The 25,620-nt window shown below is 43.7% G+C and overlaps 1 protein-coding gene across 1 annotated transcript in view; it reads right to left on the minus strand.

Moving 5' to 3' along the window:
- Positions 1 to 13,212, minus strand: part of FAM169A (family with sequence similarity 169 member A) — a 38,049-nt gene extending 24,837 nt beyond the window's left edge. The window contains exon 1 of the mRNA XM_054178875.1: positions 13,044 to 13,212. The gene's annotated coding sequence lies outside the window, so the exon portion shown is untranslated. The remainder of the gene's footprint in view (positions 1 to 13,043) is intronic.
- Between the last annotated feature and the right edge of the window lie 12,408 nt (positions 13,213 to 25,620).

Consider the following 25,620-nt stretch of genomic DNA (forward strand, 5'->3'; position numbering starts at 1 on the left):
AGATGACAGAGTAGTATTAGGAGATTATTACACAACTTCACTCTCAAACCCACCTTAGGTAGGTAAGGTTCTTAAGCATATTCCTGATTAAGCACCTGTGTAACACCACTGGCATTTTGCTCAAGTGATTAAAATTAGGTATTTGATTAGGCAGCCTGATGAAAGACTAAGTTCTTGGGTATGCAATCCACTAACCTGTTATTTACATTGTTCTATACAGTCTCACATTTTCATAAGAGTATCATCTGGTTTCTTGATGAACACTTTCTTCAGTACAGAATTTGAAGAAATTAATATGCATAAGTGTTTTCTACAAGAATACCAGAGATTTACCATATTAAAATTGTATCTGAGCTCAAAATAACCAAAACTAGTAAATATAAGATTTCATTAATGAAATCTGTCATGCTTTCCTTTTCACCTTGTTGCACTGAAAGAACATGTACCTACACACAAAATGAAATCCATTTTAGTTTTATTTTTGATAATTATTTACAAAGAAATAAGACTACATGGGATTATTACTTCCTGCATCAGCCTTTGACATACCTGATCTCTCCTGTGCTCAGCACTCACTCTTCTTTCTAATCTCCCACATTCTTCTATCTCCCCCTCACTATACAAGACAAAGTTGCTTAGTATCTTAAGAAGTAACAAACATCACACAGATCCCCTTAATGACCCACAGCCCTTCTCTGGCAACTGTTCTTTCTTCCTTCCATGCCTCAGCAATTTAGAGCAGCTGTGAGCACCACCCTCACCTCCCTCCAATTCTACTCCTGCATCTTATACATGGCAGCATCCACACTTGAAGATCTTGAAAACATTCCTATAAATAGCACTTGCAGCCCACACAGCCTCCCTTCTCAGTCTGCTGGCCAGCCACACATCCAGCCATGCTGCTCTTGCATCTTCTCATATTCCACAACTCAGAATCCCTAGGTTTGTCTTCTGCTTCACCAGGCACCTCTTCACAAGGCAGTAAGATATGCCTCCTCTCTGATTTTCTGCAGCTTTAATTGCTGCTTGCTATCAGAAGAACATTACCCACACCTGCTCAATACTGGTTTCTTGATACCTTGTTCATACCTTCCTCTAACATCATCCCTCTTGTTTGGAGGGCCACCTCATAAACACAAATACTGATTTCAGAAATTAAAAAAAGCTCTTCTCTTGACCATAAAAAAACCCCACCAACTGAATCTGGTTAGACAGGTGGTGGACTCTGAGGTCTAACACAACTAACCTAACCCAATAGTGAGATTGGTGTTGCAGTAACACAGGCATTGGATCCATTTTTAAAGTGCTTTCTTGTGCTGTTGTCTCCCTTACCTTCACAAACGAGGCAGATTTCACAGCTGCAGAAATCGATCAGCCAATTTCAGACAGTAGCAGTCTAATGAATTACTGTCCATCAACAACTCTTTAAGGCTGCTTCATGAATATTCTACATGCAAATTCAAATGTAACGATGACCCTGATTCCTAAAGGTGAGCAGCAGGTCATTAAGCTTTGCAATCACTCCTTCAATACCCAGTTATGCTACTGGAACAGTTGTCTGAGCTACAACTGTGCCACAAGAGGTCCATGGTTGTTATGGCTTTCAGCAGAAGAGCTGAAGAAAATCCAAGGCTTTAGTATTTTAAATTCTGTAGGTATTTTTGTTGGGTTTGCTTTTAAAGTCATTTGCAGCAGACCTATAACTGAAAAAGCAGCAAGAGCCATGGTTTAGTGGGTGACTCAAATGAAAATGCAGGAAGGGAAGGGTAAAATTAATACGGGATCTTCCCAGGAGTGGGAGGAGTACATTACAGAAATGAAGTGGGAAAAGCAAATAAACAAGACTAACAACAGATTGCTGTCAGACAACCCTAAAGCCTTCTTGCAGACCATCAAGCACACAGAACTGGGCAGTCCAAGATTCTGACTGTATGGCCCTATAGCCCATTTATAATAGCCTGGGAGTCAACACTACAGTAAGTACAGCATATTTGGAGAAGTAAGATTTTATACCTTATTTCAGGAATTTGTTCCAGAAAGGGAATAGGCCAAGCTGTCACCTCGTGGCTTGGACAGCAACACTCTGCACTAGGTTAGGAACTGGCTGGAGGGCCAAGCCCAGAGAGTGGTGGTGAACAGTGCCACATGCAGCTGGCAGCCAGCCACTAGTCGTGTCCCCCAGGGATAGTGCTGGGCCCCATCCTCTTTAGTATCTTCACTGATGATCTGGATGAGGGCACTGAGTCAGTCATCACAAATTTGCAGATAACACCAAGCTGTTAGAGGGCAGAAGGGCTCTGCAGAGGGACCTCGACTGACTGGACAGATGGGCAGAGTCCAACAAGATGACATTTTAACAAATCCAAGTGCCAGGTGCTGCACTTTGGCCACGGCAACCCCATGCAGAGCTACAGGCTGGGGTCAGAGTGGCTGGAGAGCTGCCAAACAGAAAGAGACCTGGGAGTGCTGACTGATAGCTGCCTGAACATGAGCCAGAAGTGTGCCCAGGTGGCCAAGAAGGCCAACGGCATCCTGGTCTGCATCAAGAATAGTGTGGCCAGCAGGAGCAGGGAAGTCATTGTGCCCCTGTACTCAGCACTGGTTAGGCCACACCTTGAGTCCTGTGTCCAGTTCTGGGCCCCTCAGTTTAAGAAGGACATTGAGACTCTTCAGTGTGTCCAGAGAAGGGCAACGAGGCTGGTGAGAGGCCCTGAGTACAAGCCCTATGAGGAGAGGCTGTAGGAGCTGGGATTGTTTAGCTTGGAGAAGAGGAGGCTCAGGGGAGACCTTATTGCTGTCTACAACTACCTGAAGGGTGGTTGTAGCCAGAAGGGGGTTGGTCTCTTCTCCCAGGCAACCAGTACCAAAACAAGATGACAAACTCTCAAACTGCACCAGAGGAAGTTTAGGCTCAAGGTGAGGAGAAAGTTTTTCACTGAGAGAGTTGTTAGGCATTGGAATGGGCTGCCTGGGGAGGTGGTGGAGTCACCATCCCTGGAGGTGTTCAAGAGGGGATTGGACGTGGCACTTGGTGCCGTGGTCTAGTAGGCATGAGGTCTGTGGTGACAGGTGGGACTTGGTGATCTTTGAGGTCTTTTCCAACCTTGTTGATTCTATGAAAATGGGGTGTTGAATAAAAACAAATTCTGAATGTTACCTGCTATGTGCTCAGTGTTCTAAAGTAGCATATTCTCTCATCTGCACACAGCTGAAGGCTTGACAATGTACAACAAAATGAACTTCACAGGCAGTGCAGTTTCTGGACTTCACAAAACAGGATGGGATCAAAGAACACCAGTAGAACTACAGACACAGGTAACTAGAAAGATTGTGACCGTGCCTTTCTCAGGGGAAGGGCAAGGTGGAAGTCAGACAATACCACAGAAATCAAGAGCAGCATTCACAAGGAAGTAATCAGGGCTTTCATACACCATGCTTGGGTCTCAGGCATGACAAGAAAGCCATTACTGTCAGTCTGAGCCCAGTCATTCTTCATTATGCTATCCCAGGTGACAGACACCATTCTCACCAACACAGTGGCAGGCATACATATTTCTGTACACCCATGAGAAACAGCTCCAGCTCTTCTTCACCTTTACTAAGGCCATACACACTACCCCAGGTTAGCTCACAACTGGACTCAGCAGTGAATATATCTGGTTTTATCTTGCCCTCAGAATGAAGCAAATAAAGGAAAAGACACATGAAATACAACTATAAAATTAGAAATAAACTCCATCCTTTGAAAGATAAGCACTCAAGAAACAAATTCAAACTTAGTATCAATATGACTAAAGATAGAGAAGAATCAGGCATCCTGCAGGCTATTCCAGATAGAACTAAAAATTAAGTAGCAAGACCTAGTATTTCTTGTTTATGTAGAAATCCTGCTCTCAAAAGAAAAAAATAAAACATAAGAAGACTATTATTTTCTCAGACCCCTCAAGAATCTCTTCAGACATCAGCTACCCTGTATCCTCTCCAAGCTTTCCAACAAGACCCACAAATGAACAACAGCTTAATGCACATTATTTTCCCCAATACAAATTGCTTCTCTTCACAGTTCCTACCTTCCACCACCAGAACCAGTATCCTGCAGCCTCTTCAGCACATAGAGCGCAGACCTGAGCAGACCAGTGCTTGCCTGTGCTTGCAGCTCTCCTGTATTTATAGCTGGTTGGTTTGTTTCCCACAATTGGGCACAGCTGCTGCTGGTTTAGTTCCACTTACCACAGATGCAGTATAGGAAAGATTTAAGAGTATTCACCAGCTATCACCAAACACATTACCACAGGTCTGAAGTTGTGTCTGAGAATGTCAGCAAGAACAATAATTTCCTCTGATAGTGAAAAAGAAGTCACATACAACTTCCTTTCATGTCTCTCCCTGTCCTCACCTCCACCACTAATCATCCTGGCATCCTTCTGGGAACTTAACACACTTTTGTGAATATACTGTGTTTCCCTTGCTTCTCACTGCAATAAATATTTGTAAGTTTCAAAATCATAAGCTCCCAGTATCTAGGCTATTCTGTTAAAGATGTACTTAAACTGTTTTTTGTTTTTTTTTTTTTAATGCTTTAAATATTCCATAACTGGTCTCTAGAAATACAGACATTGCTTGCTTATTAGGGGTGGGATTAGAATACAGAATAGAATAGAATACAGATTTAACCAGGTTGGAAAAGACCTCTGAGATCATCGAGTCCAACCTGTCACCCAACACCATCTAATCAACTAAACCATGGCACTGAGTGCCTCATCCACTCTCTTCTTAAACATTTCCAGTGATGGTGACTCCACCACCTCCCTGGGCAGCACATCCCAACAGCCAATCTCTCATTCTGTGAAGAATTTCTTGCTAAATTCCAGCCTAAACCTCCCCTGGTGCAGCTTGAGACTGTGTCCTCTTGTTTTGTCACAGGTTGTCTGGGCAAAGAAACCAACCCCCACCTGGCTACAACCTTTTGACTCCTTGTACTAACCTGGCACCAAAGATATGCAAGTTTATCATACCTCTGAACATCTCACCACACCATACAGGTTGAGTGCCTGTGGGTGAAAATTAGAGGGAAGACCAACAGGGCAGACATCCTGGTTGGAGTCTGTTATAGACCACCCAACCAGGATGAAGATGTTGTTGAATCATTCTATAGGCAGCTAGAGGCTGTCTCAAAGATTGCCAGACCTTGTTCTCATGGGCGATTTCAACCTGCCTGATATCTGCTGGGATCTAAATATAGCAGAGAGAAGGCAGTCCAGGAGGTTCTTAGAGTGTATGGAGGACAGCTTCTTATCCCAGGTGCTGCATGAGCCTACCAGGGGTAAGGCTATGCTTGACCTCCTCTTCACCAACAGGGAAGGGCTGGTGGGTGATGTGGTGGTCAGAGGCTGTCTACGGTCCTGCGACCATGAAATAATAGAATTTTCAGTATTCGGTCAGTCTAAGAGGGGCAGCACCTAAAGCTCCACTCTGGACTTCTGGAGGGCAGAAGGTACCTTGGCAAACAGCTCTTAAAAACAAAGGGGTCCAGGAGAGCTGGACCTACTTCAAGAAAGAACTCTTGAAGGCACAGGAACAGGCTGTGCCAATGTGCCAGAAGATGAGCCGCGGGGGCAGACCGCCAGCCTGGATGGGCAGTGAACTTCTGAAGGAACTGAGGGAAAAAGAGGTTGTATCATCTTTGGAAAAAATGTGAGGTAACCCATAGAATGTTTAAGGATGTTGCTAGGTCATGTAGGAAAAAATTAGAGAGGCAAAATCCCATTTAGACCTTAGACTGGCCACTGCTGTGAAGGACAACAAAAAGTCCTTCTATAAATATATTAATAGCAAGAGGAGGGGCAAGGACAACCTCCACTCCTTAGTGGACACGGAGGGGAACACTATAACTAAAGATGAGGAAAAGGCAGAGGTACTTAACACCTTCTTTGTCTCAAATTTTAATATAAGGATAGGTTGTCTTTGTTGTGAATATGCCCTCAGAAAATGAGCGGCAGATATACCAATGAAAATGTGTGTTAAATTTATTTTATATATATATATATATATATATATATATACAAACTCTGTAATGGGGTATTTACAGTCACCCTTCACGGGTATCAATATCCAGTTAGTGAAACAATCTTTACAGAATGTTTATGTATGGGCAATTGAATCAAACAATTCACGGAACTTAGAATCGAAACTAATTCAGAAAGCAGCAGGGGGAGGGGTTGGTCGGTGACCAGCAACCCTCCACCCGGAGAAATCCAAATGCTACCTTAACTGGAAACTCTATAAAGAAAGGCTTGACTTACAAGCTGAGAACTTTGTGAGGTCTCCCCCTTAATAATATTTATAGTCCAGAAACGTGGCACGGATGTGCCGTAAGACGGAGACAGGAAATGGTGCTGGCCACGTGGCTGCACCGCGTGGCTGCTGCTCCTCCCAGGACACAAAGGTCTCCCACTCGAGGGGGGGGCTGTGGCAGGTCAGCGACGCTGGCTCACACGGGCTGCTGGCGTTTCTCCTGCAGCAATGGATCGTGTCGTGGTTGATCCCACGGGATACTGTCCACGGCACCGCACGCAGCTTGGTGACGGTGGCAAAGGAGCATGAGGTCTCTTGGGGCACTGGCTTGAGTCTCAGGCAAGGTGGACCACAGCAGCACTGGCATGCACACACTCACAGGCTCCAACACAATGTGGGGGGGCTCATTTACCAAACGACCCCTATTTACCATTTGCCCCAGTGAATACTGGTCCAATGAGCATTCTCCTGCTAATGCAAGATTAACCAATGGACTAACACCTACCAAATACAGCGTAAGTATATGCTATACCCAGGCTGTTTACCTGGACTCAGTGGCGCCAGGATCCCCCCTGCTCCCCCCAGAAAGGAGTGGGAAACAAAGGAGGGTTAACACTCAGAAGAGTATGTTCCAGAAATGTTTGGGGCACAATCCTGACCATAAGCATCCTTCACTACAGTCTTCCAGACAACTGGAATCCTGAGCTGGCAGATGGAGGCAGGGAGCAGTATAGTTCCCCTGTGATCCAGGAGGAAGTAATTAGAGATCTCCTCAGCCACTTGGACCCCCAAAAGTCCATGGAACCGGATGGGATCCAGCCTAGGGTGCTGAGAGACCTGGCAGATGAGCTGACCAAGCCTCTCCATCATTTTGCAGCAGTCCTGGCTCACTGGAGAGGTCCCAGATGCCTGGAAGCTGCCCAACATGGTGCCCATCCACAAGAAGGGCCAGAAGGAGCTGCCAGGGAATTCCAGACCTGTCAGCCTGACCTCAGTGCCAGGCAAGACTATGGAGCAGGTCATGTTGAGTGCAATCACACAGCACTTACAGGATGGCCAAGGGATCAGGCCCAGCCAGCATGGATTTAAGAAGGGCAGGTCCTGCCTGACCAACCTGATCTCCTTCTATGATCAGGTGACCTGCCTGGTGGATGTGGGGAAGGCTGTGGGTATATTCTACTGGGACTTCAGCAAGGCCTTTGACACCATCCCCCACAGTGAACTCCTGGCCAAGGTGTCAGCTCATGGCTTGGACAGCAGCACTCTGTGCTGGGTTAGGAACTGGCTGGAGGGCCGAGCCCAGAGAATGGTGGTGAATGGTGCCACATCCAGCTGGCAGCCAGTCACTAGTGGTGTCCCCCAGGGATCAGTGCTGTGCCCCATCCTCTTCAATATCTTTATTGATGATCTGGACAAGGTGATTGAGTCCATCATCAGTAAATTTGCAGATGACACTAAACTGGGGGCAGGTGTTGCTCTGTTACTGGGTAGGGGAGCTCTGCAGAGGGACCTCGACAGGCTGGACAGATGGGCAGAGTCCAAGGGCATGAGATTTAATACATCCAAGTGCCGGGTTCTACACATTGGCCACAACAACCCCATGCAGTGCTACAGGCTGGGGGCAGAGTGGCTGGAGAGCAGCCAGACAGAAAGGGACATGGGGGTAGTGGTCAATGGTAGGCTGAACATGAACCTGAAGTGTGCCCAGGTGGCCAAGGCCAGTGGCCTCCTGGCCTGCATCAGGAACAGTGTGGCCAGCAGGAGCAAGGAGGTCATTCTGCCCTGTACGCTACACTGGTGAGGCCACACCTTGAGTACTGTGTCCAGTTCTGGGCCCCTCAGTTTAGGAAAGATGTTGACTTGCTGGAATGTGTCCAGAGAAGGGCAACAAAGATGGTGAGGGGTTTGGAGCACAAGCCCTATGAGGAGAGGCTGAGGGAGCTGGGGTTGCTTAGCCTGGAGAAGAAGAGGCTCAGGGGAGACCTCTACAACTACCTGAAGGGAGGTTGTAGACAGGTGGGGGCTGGTCTCTTCTCCCAGGCAACCAGCACCAGAACAAGAGGGCACAGTCTCAAGCTGCACCAGGGGAGGTTCAGACTGGATGTTAGGAAGAAATTCTTCAGAGAGAGTGATTGCCCATTGGAATGGGCTGCCTGGGGAGGTGGTGGAGTCACTATCATTGGAGGTGTTTAGGAGGAGACTTGATAGGGTGCTTGGTTGCATGATTTAGTTGATTAGGTGGTGTTGGATGATGGGTTGGATGCGATGATCTTGGAAGGTTTCTTCCAACCTGGTTTATTCTATTCTATTCTATTCTATTCTATTCTATTCTATTCTATTCTATTCTATTCTATTCTATTCTATTCTATTCTATTCTATTCTATTCCACTCCACTCCATTCCATTCCATTCCCAACAGCATTAGCAGTGCTGTTTTTCACTATTAACTTTAAACTAGTGCTCAACTTTAAGCCTCAGTTACAGAAATCCAGTTATTACCTCCTACATCAGATAACTCAGTTTCACAGAAGAGGTTGACAACAAAGTTTCCGTGCTGCAGTACCAAAAGAAAGAAATACTTCAACATTTTAAAATCCTCTTGTCTGTGCTGTACTGTAATACATTTACATTGTTAACATGCCCAACTACATCATTATCAGCTCACAGATCATTCAAATTCCCCAAAGTTATTATTACTGTTGGCTAATTCTAAAACAGCTGTGAAATGCTATTCAAGATTTCAAGCCCTGCTATTTGCAGGATTTGCTACTTGCAAAAGAGCTAGAGAAGATTTGTCTTCCAGCAGCACACTGGCTAAACTATACACATTTCACAGCTGTGTATTTGGTATATTTGAAGTATAAAGTGAATTAGGATTAATGCAGCATTCCATAACATCCAAAGTTCACTAATAACACAATGCTTGGCAAAGGCTGGCGCAGCAGCAGGCTCATCATCACTGCTACTCCCAAGCTTCTAAACAGGATGTGTTCTTCTAACACTGGCTCAGGGGCTACTCACTCTACTGAGACCATACCTTTATCAATTATTCTTACTCTTCAATGCTCCACAGGATCCAAGAAACCTATTTAATCACAGCTTACATGTATTGTGATAAAGCCTTGAAGAAAGTGAATTCACCTCACCCTGGCCCACAAGAGAGACAATGGTACTGTGAATAAAGTGTCTCCTGTTCCACACTAATAATAAAATAGTAAGTTATTGCAAAACTTCTAACAATAATAAGTTATAACAAAAGTACAGGACCAAGAGAGGATCAACTCAAATTTTAGAGGTCTGAAGAAAAAAAGACCATGAAAAAGCTAAAATGATGTTTTGAATAGATGTACAACAGTTCTGTACGCAATTCAGACAAATGTATCTTCCCAGATTTTCATTTCAAGGAATCATTTTTAGTACATATAGCTGTATTTCTTAAAAGACTGCTAGGTTTTCCAGTTAACTGTGAAAACAAAGAGAGATGCTAGTTCTGACAATCCTTAATAATTTCAGTGATTTTTAGGGAAGATTTGAAACCTAAGCACTCTTGGGACAAAGTCCTCTTACATATTTTAGGCAGGTATCTAAGAGCGTCTTTAAAAATCTGTGGCTCACTGAAGAATACTAACATATTCTATAATGATAAAATAAATATATGGCATCACAACACATTCTTCAAAAAAGTCAGCAATAGCAGACAGAACTGCAAGAATGCCAAAGAAGAGCTATCAAGACAGTACATATGCAATTTCAGTCATATTTAAAACAACACACTAGAGGAAACACATTAAAGCAATGTTTTCCACTCAGAATTGTTTAAGCCATACTGTAACAGTTAAAAGCTAAACGTTTGAGAGAATGCTTGGATTTTGCTTGACTTATATATTTTTTAAAACTCATTTCTATTGTATAAAAAAGGTTTCTGTTTCTAAACAGTTTGTGGAATTATTACCCAAGAAGCATTTATTGATGAAAGCACTCCCAAAGAAGAGCTTGCACCTCTGCTACAACTGCTCCAAACTTTACACTCACAGATCAAAGGGTGACTATGGATTCATGGAATGTATAGCAGATACAATTTGATTACTATGTTCCAGCCTCATGAGTCTGGAGGAGGGTATTTTAATTGTGAGGAAATAAGAAAAAATGTCACAAAAGCCCTGTGTTTTTATTACTAAAATGAAGAGACCTATCTACCTTAATATGCATACAGAAGACATTAAGAGTACTTTCTAAGTAATTTCTCAGGGTAAAGATTCTTGGTAAAGGAGGTCGCTATGAAACACTCCAAAAAGACTTGGTACTATGTTTGATGATGCATTGCTGGAAAGAGTGTCTTGAAGAAGTACAGCAGAATCCAATTTAATTACCCACCTTCCACAACGGTAAAGAAAAGCACTGTAAAACAGTCACTTCCATACAGAGCAGATCCTTAGAAAGATCACACTGGGGGAAGCAACTTAAGAGCCCATCTGCTATTTCAGAATCCTCATTCATAAAACAAGGTTAAAACTGAGATTATCATCCAAGTCAAACACCCAAATTTAACCATTTATAGTATAAACCACACTCCACCCTGATGTTTTCCCCCTCTATGAAACAGGCGCTAAAATGTTTTATTACTAGCTACCATTAAGACATGAAGCAAGAAGTTCTTCAGTAACTAAATCAAGCAGAGGTAATTAAACAAGAAAGATGTCAGTGTGGTTAAGGAAATAGAGAGGATGCACTCAAGCTCCTTGTGGTGGTTTTATTTACTCATTATTACAGATATTGTTTTAGATGGATAGTATTAGCAGCCAGTGAAATTGTTTAGAAGGGGTGGATTGTGGTGGGTTTAGGCTACGCCTTTAAAAATAGTTGTAGATTTCGAGCGGAAAAGTAGAACAATATAAATAAATCACTACTGGGTGTACAAAGGAAAACAGAAGATTATTCTAAACAAATTCATTGGGTAAATATCTAGAATAAGACAAGCTGTACCATAACAATTCTTTCCTTTTTCTCCTCTCTTCTGATCTCAGCTGGTTTTGCTTCATTCAGGAGAGATAATCTGTGTGCTTTGGCAGGCCTTGGCTAACTCCTCTGTTCCTTTCTCTTGTCCCTTTTACACAGAGGGGTAAAGGGAGAGGTGCGGGGGAGAAGCTGGTAGCCTTTCTTGGTCCTTGGCCAGCGGGGTCCTTGTGTTTATTAACTGTAAATACTGTATATTTTGTATATATTCTTTGCATTCCATTGTAGAGTGTAGTTTTTGCTTGTAAATACAGCTTCATTTGCTTCCATCTGAGTTGGTCTGGCAGAGTTAATGTTGGGGGAAACTTCAACCCACCACACTCCTATAGGAAGAGTTTGAAGTAGAAGTGTGACCACAGCCACGCTGCCCTGAAAGCAATCTTTTATCAGGTCCTTCAGAGAGGTAGAATTGGTTATACTATACTGATCACTCTGTCACAGCGCATATTATCCTTACAAACTAGTGAGTTATATACCAGGCTATGACCAGAGGCGCAGCCCAACACCTGTGTCTGCACTTAAGTACAAAGATGGAAAAGTTCCCTCCTCTTTCCTGCGCACATACACGCAACACCCCACTCCCCACCTCCCACCACCCCAAAAAAAAACCAACCGAAAAACCAATCACCAGCTGGCCAGCATCTCCACACCACAGGCTAGTTCTTCAAAATTTTCATTGCTAAAACTGGAAACTCCACAGCTTAGAACAGCTTAAACATCACTCTCTACTGGTTTTCTCTAAACAAGGCACAAATGCCTGTATAAAATCAGTGTGCTAGTATGTATGGTTTTCCATTAATGCTAGTAAAACCTTTTGCTGTAGCTCCCAGACTAACCCAGTTTCTCAGGCTGGATTTAACCTCCATAAGCAGGATAGCAGTGCTACATCAACAGATCTCTTAGGCAAGATGCTTCCTCTGGTTTTAGAGAGGGCTGAATCAACCTTACCTCATCAAAATGCAAGAAATTCATACATTGCATATAGGAAAACAGAACAGCATGTGTGTGACTGTGCACATGCACATGTATTCATACACAGATGCACACACAGTCATCTTTTGTTGGACGCATCCATTGTAGCATCGTAGTTACTATTTTCATATATACGTGTAAAAATAAGTACACGTATAGCAGATCTTGTGCGGCTATAATACATCAATGACAAAGCTACAATAGATGTCCGTCCCCCAATATGTCTGGCAAACATGGAGTGGCCTGGGCCGAAACTCTCCCCGAACCTGGCATCACGCAATCCCTGGCCAGCACCCCGCGACGGTCTAGGCAAGGCGAGGGGCAGGGGGCCCTGAAGGCTAGGGCAGGCCAACCCTGCCGCGGGAGAGCCAGGCCAGCCCCACCGTCTGACACGGCCGTCTCCGCGCCCCTCTCGCGGCCTCAGCGCAGCCACGCCACCTGCGACGGTGGCGAGGGCCGGGCGCTGCCCCCGGAGAGGGAGCGCGGCGCCCGCGGAGAGCGGCAGCCGGGATGCCTGCGGACACCTGGCATCAGAACCTGCCGCAGGCGTGGACATGGGGCTGCGGGGCATCGGCTGCTTCGGCCCGCACGCCTCCCCATGGGTAGCACGCCCCACGCCCACCGGCGTGGCATCCGGGGCGAGCTGAGCGAGTATCCCTCTCCTCGGCCTCTGCAGGCGGCCGCCGAGTCCTCCCACCCACCCGGCCAAGCCCGACTAAGCTGCTCGGAGAAGCAGGTTACCCCTCACACCCCGCCGCGACTCACCTCAGCCGGCCGAGCAGGAGCGGCGGCGTCACAGGGATAAACAGAGGCGACAGCGGTCACTAACCGTACGTAGATCGTAAGGCACGGCCTCACAGCCCCACCTATGCCCAGTGCTGATGCCCGGTGTCTGATATATCCACTGTCGGCCTCCCCGCCCCTCTTCGCTGACGCATTCCAGATGCTACGCCTCGAAGCGCCGCCGCCGCCGCCGCTGCTCTCTCGGTGCCGCCTGACATGGCGGATGCCGGGTCCCCAAGGCCATTCCCCACCCCGCCACGGCGGCTAGAGTGGTACCTGCTCCATCGCTCACCGTGGAGGCAACCCTATTCCATGGTCAACTTCAGTGGCTGAGCTGATACTCGCGCCATCGCTCATCATCGTGGGCGTGGCGGTACCTGCCCTGTGGCTCCGGCGCTCGTTGGCAGCCAGGCGCTGCCTTGGAGATCGATGATGGTACACGCAGGGAGGAAGGAGCGAGGTCACGCGTAGTCTTACAGTGCGGGGCAGTTCACCGTGAGGCTGGGGGTGAAATATCTCTACAAGAAAGGGTTACCTCCCGATTTCCAACAGACACCCACCCACCCCACGCATCAGCCCGAGGCCCAACAGCTGCTCTTCACCAAACTGCGGGGGGGCTGACTGAACAGGATTTTTGCTGCAGACAATGGCTAGCACTGTTCCCAGCATCAACCACAACTGGCTGTGGCACCTCAGCGTCTGCTCACAAGAAGACCTGCATGCTGGGGAGTTGAAGAATACCTAAAGCAAGGGTTCTTGCAAGAGGACAGAATGCATCCTTGACTCAGGCTATGCAATATATCTTTGCTTTGTCGCATATGATCCTTTACTCCAAGATGGGGATGTACCAGGCTCACAGCTGTGATAACATCGTTGGCACAGAGGAGAGTGGGCACAAAATGCAGTCACTGGACAGTGTAGGGGACAGCAGTCATTTCATAGACTTCTTCAGTGCTGCCTGCCAAAGATAGGTTTGTCTCTCCTGGGGCCAGAATAGGGGTTCAGAGCATTAATAGTGATGTGTCTAACTAGTATGTGTCTAAAATAATGTAATTTTGCTGAAACTATCATGTAACGAGGACTTTTGGGAGCCTTCTTTAATTCAATGATTACCTTTAAAACCCATTTCTGACCAAGCTTTTACCAAGTTCTGCTGTCTGTGGAAAAAGGGATTAATACCAGCTCCCTCAGCACTCATGGGTGTTGAGGAATGGCTTGTAAAGACATGGTTCTATGGAACAATGGTTTGAACAAGAGCATGTAGGCCGCACTCCATCTTGTTATTTACTGCTCACAGTAAGCTAGTGTGTTGATGCAGCCAGGCCACCATGGCCTTGTAGCTGTGCTTGCAGCTGCCTGCAAAGGATAACAGGATACCAAAGCAAGGTCACTACGCCCTTACAGGCGATAACAAGTAAAGAAGAATGTAAAACAGAATTCTTGTGATTATCTCATCAGGATGGGAAAGCAGGATGTTTAACCGCAGAAGGTGGGATCGGCAGCTAGGCTACTGTATATAAGAAGTGTCTGATGCTCAATAAAGTTGGATTTCGTGGATCATATTGATCGTTGCCGACCCCTTCTTGCGACAAGTGGCGCCTGGAACAGGGACCCCACAGAGAGGGTTCGACCGGGACCCCACAGAGAGGGTCCGACCCCACAGAGAGGGTCATAGACTCACAGAGAAGTCTGAAGGTTCCTCGAGGGTTAAGTGTACGGTCGTGAGCGCGGAGGCAAGAAGTACCGGCCCGGGATAGCAGTACCGGAGGCTGTTCGTTGACCCACGGAGAGGCAGAGAGTTCGTTGACCCACAGAGAGGCAGCGAGACGACAGCCTGGGAGCCGAAGACGTTGTAACCTGGAACTGCTTGGGAACTGTGCGCACAGGTACTAATGTATGATGGATAGGCAGGCAACGTATGATTTACTTAAGTGCTTTTTAGAAAAGCGGGGCTCTAAGTTAGATGTTAAAAAGGAATTGGAGCCTTTGTTGGAATGTGCTGAGAAGTTGGGGTATTTCGGGGATCCCAACGATGTTTTTGATAGACTACGGTGGAAGGAATTAGGACAAGATTTATGGATGAAAAGTGTAGACGATGATAAGGCTGCTAAGAAGAACAGTAAGCCATGGAGAGCGGTTATGGTAACATTCGATCAGCATGCTGCAGAACAAAAAGCTGCTATTCAGGCATGGCAAAAATTATCAGCGGGCCTGAGGAAAGGAGCAGCGGACACTGACGGGTAATGGATCGCGGCAGTGAAGTTTGCGGCCGTCGGTGAATATGGAAGGAGAGGCAGCGCTCTCCTTATTGCAATGCTTTTTAGAAAAGCGTAAGGCGCAGATATCGCCCGAAGTAATTCCTGGGTTTTTGGCCCATGGATCCGCTTTTAGGGTATTTCCCGAGCGGAGATAGTTGTTTTGATGACACTTGTTTGGACTATGGAAACAGACTGGGGGACTGGGTCACTATCAAGCTGCAAAAGCCGTGGCGAGAATGCATAAACTGTATTAAAAAACGAGATGCAGCCCTAGGTCTATCTGAGTTGCAGCCGGACGGTGTGTTTCAAAGTATCGGCCGATCGACCGGGGCCGCCCCCGATACATCTTCGGCGGCCACATCGCGTTTTGCCAGCTGCCACCACATCGCATTTGCACCCAGTGGGGAGGGAGCCGAGAGGGGGCAGCTCGGTGCGTTCGATCTCGTTCATCAACACCTTCCTCTGATATCGCCAGCGAGGGCTCGGATTCGGAGACAACAACACCGCCAGCGAGGAGTTCAAGCAGCGTCGACTTTGTTTTACGGCCCCTCTGAGAAACAGCGGAGCGCTTGGGGGCTCGCGGTGATGGCGTTCTTACCACCGCACCCCGCCCGCGATGGCTCCGACCAAGGCAGTACCGACTGACGCACCACTGATACCGGCACTGACAGCAGCGGCAGCCCAGTGGCGGCCGCTTGCCCGGCCCCCACCTTTTCCCCCGGAGAGGCTCGCACCAGCGACCCCCCTTCCCAGCGGCTTCAGCCGCGACTCTGCTCTGATTTAAAGCAACAGTGCTAATTTTCTCATTCCTGGTTGTAATGTCTTTCAGAGATTTGCTGTTTAGAGTTTTGCTAAGCTTTTGTAATAAGAATGGTGAACGGTACGCATTTGGTACTTGTGGGTGGTTAATACATAGCGATTGTGCTAAGGTATGAAGATTTGTTATTTAGAGTTTTGCTAAGTTTTGTAATAAGAATAATGAATAGTAAGCATTTGGTATTCACAGGTACTTAGTACATAGTAATTGTAGCAAGGTATACCTACTTAGTAATGAGTTCAAATTATAAGATTTCTTTTCGGTTCGAACCTTCTTAGTTGTGTGCCTTGGCATTTCAAAGGAGCTCCATGTAATATTGTAATAATGTTAAGGTTTGTAGTGAATAGGTATTCATTTTCTAAGGTATTCTTTAGCTAATGTAAGGTTTTTAGATTTCTTTCTTAGACATAGACTACAAAAAAAAAAAAAAAGAGAAAAAAAAAGGTGTGAAAAAAAAAAAAAGGGTAACAAGTGCAAAGAACAAAAAATTTTAAAATGGTAAACAAAAAGGTGACAAGTGCAAAGAAAAAGTTTAAACACACGAAAAATAACAGGTACAAAAACTCTGGATACAAAAAATAGAGTACTAAATAACAGAATAAAGTACTGAATACCAGAATAATAAACAAGAAGAGCAACAATAAAAAAAAGAATATTAAAAACAAAATATGACAAGCTAAAAAATCATAAGGATTGCTGACAAAATAGCTGTTAATAAAAATGTAAGGATTGCTAGTAATAAATAAAAAATAAGGATTATCAAGACTACTAGGTTAAAACAAAAACTCTGTAAAAAGAAGACGTCAAGAAAAGTTAAAATGCACAATAATAATAAAAGGAATTAATAGAAAAGTAGGTTACAAAATATAATAAAAAAGGCAAAGATACAAAATAAAAATAGAAAATAGATTAAATGAACTAAACATGCAAAAAAAAAAAAATTGAAGAATATAAGATCAAACAAAATAAAGGATTAAATACTGGATTAGAAAAAAAAAAAGGGGGTTAAAAATAAAAGGTGATTAGAATAACAAATTAAAATACAGATTAAAAACTGCAGCAAAATACAAATAATAATTAGGAAAGTAAACAAGAAATAAATTTTAAAAACAGATGACAAGTAGGTCGCCTCAAGCTTTCTTTCCTGCTACCTGTGATCATCGCAATAAACAACAGCAGAGGAATCAAGACCGTGAGGACACAGCACTGCCCATGAAGCTGAACATCGATCATCTGGGATCACAAACATCATTCAGAAGAATGTACCATGGCATCATGTGAATTAGGACTGAATATTATGGTTGTTTGATAACTTTGTCTTCTCTCTTGTTAACTAGGGATAAAGTTTCATCTTTACATTTTGCCAAAACAAAAAAAAGGGGGGAAAAGAGAGAATACCCCCATAGTAGAAAAAAAAAAATAATTAAAAATTAGCTCATGGTTACCCTAGAAGTGCTGTAACCCTCTCACCACAAGACACACAGCGCAACTGTCATGAAATGACAACCAGCAAATCTGCCTAGCAGTGACCTCGACTGTCACAATGACCCAAGATGTCAACAGAAAGCATCTAACTTCTAACTGAGTGTCGTGACTGCTTAACTGTTGTGTGAATGTGAAGAGATCAGAATTACTAGGATGAGCAAAAACACGTTATTTTGTGTAATTTTATATTGGGCAAAGCAATGAAGCTCTTTTTGCTCTTGCTGTTTTCTTGCAGATTTCTGTCTGTGAAGCTAGAGCCTGGCCAGATCTACCTTTACAGATTAAAGAAATCTTGCTGCCATTAAGCAGTTGATGATTTTTGACCATCCTAGAGAAAATAAAAATGCAACATACCCCTAAAGCAGATTGTAAAAGAGTGCTAAGGATTGCATTTGTGTCTTAATCTCTGTGTGCAATGTGTTCAGGCATAATCAAGTCTTCTCTGTCAATAAGTGAAATGTAAAGATTGGAACTATTAAGATCTAAGTTCTTCTTTACAATGTCTGTTATCTTTGACCATGGATTATGCCAACGCTGTTAGAACATTCTAACCAGTTCAACTTAAGCACCGTGCCTTGTATGAGTGACATGGGCCAACATGACAGGCAGTAACAAATTGTGTTTGAGCTTATAGACAGTGGGTTATACAATTGATAGAAGAAGTTTTAAGGTTTTTAGGTATCATTGTATTAATTTTGATTATTGATAAGCCTGAATGTATTGTGTAGAGTTATATAAGGCCTTATTTCTATTAAAGAAAACGGGGGAATTGTTGAGGAATGGCTTGTAAAGACATGGTTCTATGGAACAATGGTTTGAACAAGAGCATGTAGGCCGCACTCCATCTTGTTATTTACTGCTCACAGTAAGCTAGTGTGTTGATGCAGCCAGGCCACCATGGCCTTGTAGCTGTGCTTGCAGCTGCCTGCAAAGGATAACAGGATACCAAAGCAAGGTCACTACGCCCTTACAGGCGATAACAAGTAAAGAAGAATGTAAAACAGAATTCTCGTGATTATCTCATCAGGATGGGAAAGCAGGATGTTTAACCGCAGAAGGTGGGATCGGCAGCTAGGCTACTGTATATAAGAAGTGTCTGATGCTCAATAAAGTTGGATTTCGTGGATCATATTGATCGTTGCCGACCCCTTCTTGCGACACATGGGTGCATTCCACTGGGGCCCATGGGTTTGTGGATGTCTATCCTGTCTAGGTGGTCTATATTTTACACTTGCATTTCAAAGTAAGACAAAAAAGGTTTGTTAACATCATGTTATGTAATAAAAACTGTTCTGCAATATGTAATAATAGAAAACAAGAAAAATGTTAATAAGATTGGAAGTTAATTGTGTCAGGAAATTCTTAAAATTATTAATTCCACTATCTGTATTTTTTTGTTTCATGACAAATGAAGGAAAGAATTTAGTAACTGGTTGTAGGTTCCTGTCTTCATGTTTGCTGATAGCTTCATAGAAAGACCAAGAACCTTTGGACCTACTTTCATGGAAATTTTTTTAAGCAGTTTTGGTCATGGTTATTTACTAGATACTGTAAAGGTTATAAGGAGACTTCAAAATACACTACGTAATTTAATAGATATATTTCACCTCTTAGCTGCTTAGGATATTGGTGTGCTATTAAAATCCTGGTCATGAAGTGTTTTAGGAAAAGAAATGTAAAGACAGATATGATCTTAGGGCAGAAAATAAATCCAATAAATTATTGCCTTCTCAGGTCACCTCCAATATTGTTAAGAAATAGATTTGCATTATCCCCTACCACCCACCCACAACCCCGCTTTTTTCCCCCAATTGTTGTTCTTTCATACCATTTTTTATGACTGAAAGAATCTCCATGGAAGATCCACAGGTAAATACCCACTTTCTGCTTTCTCTTTAACTTAGGTTGTGAGGCTTAGAGAAATCTTGACAAAAGATGCTTAGCCATAGCCCCTGATCTTTTGGATAATCATTTTATTCTCACTGTGAGTTTGTGTGTTCGTTCCTTCTCTCCTACATCACGCTTACACTGTGAATTTTTGAAAGCACATTCAACGTTACTGATATGATTACTTACACCAGTAACATTAAAGATATGCAAGTAGGTATCTTACATATTACATTACATAGTTCTAGGGTGATTCCCTGAATATATGTGCAATAGATTATACAGGCACACATGTTCCTACCTGCCTCAAGAGGCCTTTAGATGTCCTTCAGCATTTTGGGTTGCTGTATGACTTTTACAGTAAAGGCACCATGCCTCATCACAGCTGTGACAGTGTACAGGAAAAACAGATGCTCCCACAGCTCAATACTTTTGTAAAACATTTCCATTAAAGAGAGAATGTAGAAGTGGAAGGTCTAACATCTTACTCTGTATTTTCACATATTTTGTCTGTGGCGTCTTAGGACCAATGATGCTTTAAAAGAAACGTCAGATTGGTAGGAACCTCAGCAAATTTTCTGGTTTATTGTGCAATGAGGCAAGACCAAGGCTGGGAGATTTTTCTCTAAGCTGATTGTTCTTAAATCTCCAATGAGGGAAATGCCCATAGCCTGCCTAAGTGAACTTCTAGATTCAGATTATCCAGTAAAGAAGAAGTAAAAGGAAAGGTAATAAGTTTTTATGGCGTCACATTCATGGGTATCATATGCTAAATGACAAGCACACTATGTAGCTTGCAAAATACAAGCATGCAATGCAGCTACAAGATACACATCTGCCCATCCATTAAGTGCTTCTTCTGCAACTTGTATTCCAAACACGTGTTCCAGTGACCTAAGATGTACTTAGAATCTTAGGATCATTTAGGTTGGAAGGAACCTTTAAAGACCATATAGGGCAACTTCCTTCGAAAGAAGCAGGGAGGGACATTTCTCAGCAGATTAGGTTGCTCAAAGCCTCACTGAACTTGATCTTGAACACTTCCAAAGATGGTGCATCCACAACTTCTCTGGGCAACTTGTACCAGTGTCACACAACTCTCATCATAAAAAATGTCGCTGATGTATGTTCATTACCAGACGTTGCAGATAGTGATAGTGGGACACTTACCACTAGAGAAAATCAGGAATTTAACAGGTAAAATACTGTGGTTTACCAGTGGGAGACATGGGTTTGATAAGAACTAGTGGCAGATATTTCTGGAGAAGTTCTGGTGGCTACACACCTGTGGCAGTGCACAGGTAGGGTCATCAAGATTTGGAAGCCAATAAAGAATTAGTTTTTTATTGTTACTTGTTTTTATTGCCCTTTGCAAGATTTATAGAACATACAAAATCATAATATACCAAGCATTTCAAACAAGCAATACCACAGCCACTGACAATCTTGATATATCTCTTTCCTTTCACATCTAGAAAATGGCACTCTTAGGGGTGTTACTAAAATATAAAGAGAGAAACATAAAGAAAGAAGCATACATCTTGCACTTCTTTATAGTGACAGGTTCTTTTAGAGCACTTCATGTAGCTATGTCAGGTACATCTGTCCTCCAGCTTTCTCTTCTTTAACCTCTCCCAGCACTCTCCACAGCATGGACAAACGCATGCTTGGCAAGAAGGCTGGAGAGGGACTATTTACAAAGGCATATAGTGATAGGATGAGGGACGATGGTTTTAAATTAGAAAAGAGTAGATTTAGACTGGGTATTAGGAACAATTCCTTTACCACGAGGCTGGTGGAACACTAGAACAGGTTGCCCAGGAAAATAGTAATACCCCCATCCCTGGAGGTATTACAAGTCAGGCTGAACACGGCTCTCATCAATCTGATCTAGTGGAGGATGTCCCTGCTCACTGCAGGCAGGTTGGACTAGATGGCCTTTGAAGGTCCTTTCCAACACAAACCGTTCTATGCTTCTGTGATTCTGTAATGAGAAATAAGAAAAATCTTATAGCACCTTTCCCATACCTCTCCCCTCTTTCTGGACTCAGCTTCACTCCTGACTTCTCTAACTCTTTTCCCTGAGTTGTGCATTTTATCTTCAAGAACTGTATGAGATTTGCTTTTCTACACAAAACATTTTTTTGCCTGAGTCCTACTCTTTCAAAGACTCCATGTTCTATCTCATAGTATGAAAACATTTTTGTGTGATTTTATAGTAAGTTTGACTAGGAAGTGAGGATTTTTGGAGTATTTCAGGATTAGTTCAAAACCTTCTTTCATCTGAATCTTCCATTTCTTGACAAATCTTAATCCCCAGTTACAGAATGGGCATTTATAAAGAAATGCTGTAAATGAGCCAAACAGAAGTCTTTCTTTTGTAAAAAAAAAAGGAAGATAAGAATAAAATCTAGGAAACTCCTCCTTACATTGTTTTGAGGAGTCATAACATATGTACAGAGATCTCCTGACATCACACAAGTGTTAACTGCAAGTTGTGGAAGACAAGTAGTGTAAACTACAAACACAGACCTTCTCTTGTGCCACATCGATTTGGCAGTAAGATGTGTGATTGCCACACAGGCAGACATACCAATGCCCATACAGGATGCAGGTCTTTAACCACTTCAGCTCTGCTATTCATACCAAAAGCACATCATCAATGCATAGTCTTATGTGTTCGAGGAAGATGCCACATGGAATTGTAGACATAGAAAGCTCTGTAGGAGGGCTCTGCTGTCACAGAGCAACACAAGAGAATATACTTCATAAAGGCTGAAAAAAACAGCTTTGCCATTCTAAGACTGCCCAAATTTGCTTGCTCAAACAGGTATATTCTTCACATCTTCCACTGTTAGGACTGCCTGAGTCTGGCCTTTGCAAGATGCAAATCCCCTACCCCCTATCTCCCTGTACAATGCTTTTATTATGCAGTTAATTTGAAACCTGGCCTTGTGGCCCCTGTCCTCTTGTTGGCCCCGTGACTTACTGCTCCTTCTGGCCCCAAGGCTTACAGCCCTTTACAGCTTTCCTAGTGTGAAATGAAACACCACAGTGGTCCCATGTGTTCTGTGCAGCAAAAGTCAGCCAGATATTTACTAGTCACAGTCTTTGGAAATCAGAGAGGCCCTGTGCAGGGCACACATAGGAAGAAAGAGGGGAAAACACAGATGGAATATTTTGCAATTAAATTGCACTAAAAAAAAAACTTAATTGGTTTTATGAGATAATACTTGTATGGTAAAGAGAAAAAAGAGTTAAGGTAAGTAATGTCAAATTATCTTTTCTCAATGTGTAGTGACAAGAGCAAGTTAGTGTGTGGCAATTAGTGTGCACACTCATTCATAAAAGGAGAACTTCCTACTCAAGGGTACCCAAAAGATCACTCACCCATTTCTGGGTGAATAGCTCACTCAAGGGTGTACCCAGAATAAATATGTACTCACCAAAGTGAGGGTGAAGATTTACTCAGTCCAATCTAAAGGGGTATCCTTAGATGGTGTAACAGTCAAAGGGGAAGGTTCAGGACTGCAAGGCCTGCTTTCTCTGAGGGCAGTAACTCAAAACTAGACACTCTGGTTGGGGACCTTTTCTATCCTAGTGTTCTGAACTGTGGTCATTCTAACTAGCTGCGAGCAAGCCTGTGACAAAGGCAAGTTAAGAGCCTTGACCCTGAAATTTGATGGCCTGAAATGTCAAGTTCAACTATATCAGGTTTCTGACAAGCCCTGGCTTTTGTCAGGTGTCTGTCAGTGTTTTGTCTGACAGGGTGGTTGCACCTGCCACACTCTGAACAGGAACCAACTCCCAGTCACAGATAAAACCATCCCTCATCCATGGCAAGATTAACATTTTATGGCGGAGGAGAAAGTAGGACAGTCTTCATCCTAAAATACCACACACAAATTACCACAGACAAATGGTAATCCTGAAGCCAGGATTTCATCCCTTGGCATCAATACATCTGAAAGAACCAGAGGTTGTTGTGCATGTGACAGGAATATTGCCTTATACTATGCTTTTGCAGGTCAAAATTTCTCATAGCCTTATCTATTTTCTTGTCTACAGCAGTTTGTGATGACTGAGGATGGTGGATAGATAGAGGATAGAGAGATAGATAGAGGATTTCTGAAGGATAACTGAAGAGCAAATTAATTTTCCTTAGACTGTATTTTGCTATATAGAAGCAAAAAGCAGAGGACTACAGTGTGGGAAAGTGTGAAAACAATTTCTCTATCCACACATATTCTTTCATCCTCAGATATCTGTGCATATTTTTTACTACAAATATTAATTTGGTAAAGTGTTATCTTTAGCTCTCAGCATTTTATTTTCTTTGGTGTTATTTTCATATGAAAATAAGCATTACAATGTACTAGGCAGACGTATTTTCAGAAGAATAATTATTTTCAGTTTTTTTCTCACAAACTTCACAGCAAAAATTAGTTCTTAAATTCACTTACAGCTCTCCCTATGTACTATTTGTTTATATAGAATAGAATAGAATAGAATAGAATAGAATAGAATAGAATAGAATAGAATAGAATAGAATAGAATAGACCAGGTTGGAAAAGACCTTCAAGATCATCAGGTCTAACCTATCATCCAACACCACCTAATCAACTAAACCATGCAACCAAACACCCTATCAAGTCGCCTCCTAAACACTTCCAATGGTGGTGACTCCACCACCTCCCCAGGCAGCCCATTCCAATGGCCAATCACTCTCTCTATGAAGAATTTCTTCCTAATATCCAGGCTGAACCTCCCCTGGTGCAGCTTGAGACTGTGTTCTCTTGTTCTGGTGCTGGTTGCCTGGGAGAAGAGACCAGCCCCCACCTGTCTACAACCACCCTTCAGGTAGTTGTAGAGAGCAAGAAGGTCTCCCCTGAGCCTCCTGCTTAGCTCCAGGCTAAGCAACCCCAGCTCCCTCAGCCTCTCCTCATAGGGCTTGTGCTTCAAACCCCTCACCACCTTTGTTGCCCTTTTCTGGACACATTCAAGCATCTCAATGTCCTTCTTAAATTGAGGGGCCAAGAACTGGACACAGTACTCAAGGTGTGTCCTAACCAGTGCTGAGTACAGGGGCAGAACGACTTCTCTTAATATAGTCTCCTTCCCCAGAAGCTGGTGCACAGGATAGTTCAACACTCACTGCTGTGTGACTGTGCCTGTGTTGTCTCACTCCGGAGAAATTGTCCACATAAGGAGGGGGATGAAGAAACACACCACAGCTCTAATAATGGACAGTAAGTGGTAAGGTCACAGAGATGAAGCACTGAAGACCTTTGTGGCTGTGAAAGAGGGCAAGAGAGAGACTGTCAGGCAACTTAGTATTATTTTTATAGAGTTTTGGTTTTTTTTTAGTTCCTATCTAATAGTAGGGAAGGAGTTGCCTGGAGCAATTTGGGAAGAACATGGGCTGCAGTTCTTCATGAACTGCTCCAGTGTTTGTCTCTTCCACAGGATGCATTCCTTCAGGAGCAGACTACTTCACTGTGGGCCCTTGTGGGACCCACCAGTCCTGCCAACAATTGAGTTCCAGAGTGGACTCCTCTTTCCACAAGTCCTGCCAGCAAATCTATTCCAGCACAGGCTTCTCATGGGGTCACAGCCTTCTTTGGGTATCTTCCTGCTGTATGTGAGGTCCTCCACAGGCTGCAGGTGGATAATAGCTCCACCATTAACATCCATGGGCTGCAGTGTGACAACTTGCCAGCCCATGGTCTTCACCATGGGCTGCAAGGGAATCTGTTCCAGCACCAGAAGTGCCTCCTCCCTCTCCTTCATTGATGCTTGGTTTTACCCTTTAAATGTGTTATCACAGAGATGCTAACACAGTCACTGGTGGGATCAGCCTTGGCCAGCAGAAGGCCTGTATTGGAGCCAGCTGAGATTTGCTCTGTTGGACATGGGGGGAAACTTCTGGCAGCTTTCCACAGAAGCCATCTCAGTAGCCCCACTCACTACCAAAACCTTTCCATACAAACCAAATACACATGGGACTAGAAGGACCCCCAGTCCATCCTTTCTTCATAGTAGCTTGTATGGGCTTATGTTTTGGATTTTTGTTGAAAACAGTGATAGTCCAGGGATGGTTTTGTTATTGCTG

Source organism: Dryobates pubescens, chromosome Z (genome assembly GCF_014839835.1).
Source record: "Dryobates pubescens isolate bDryPub1 chromosome Z, bDryPub1.pri, whole genome shotgun sequence".
NCBI classification, from domain to species: domain Eukaryota; kingdom Metazoa; phylum Chordata; class Aves; order Piciformes; family Picidae; genus Dryobates; species Dryobates pubescens.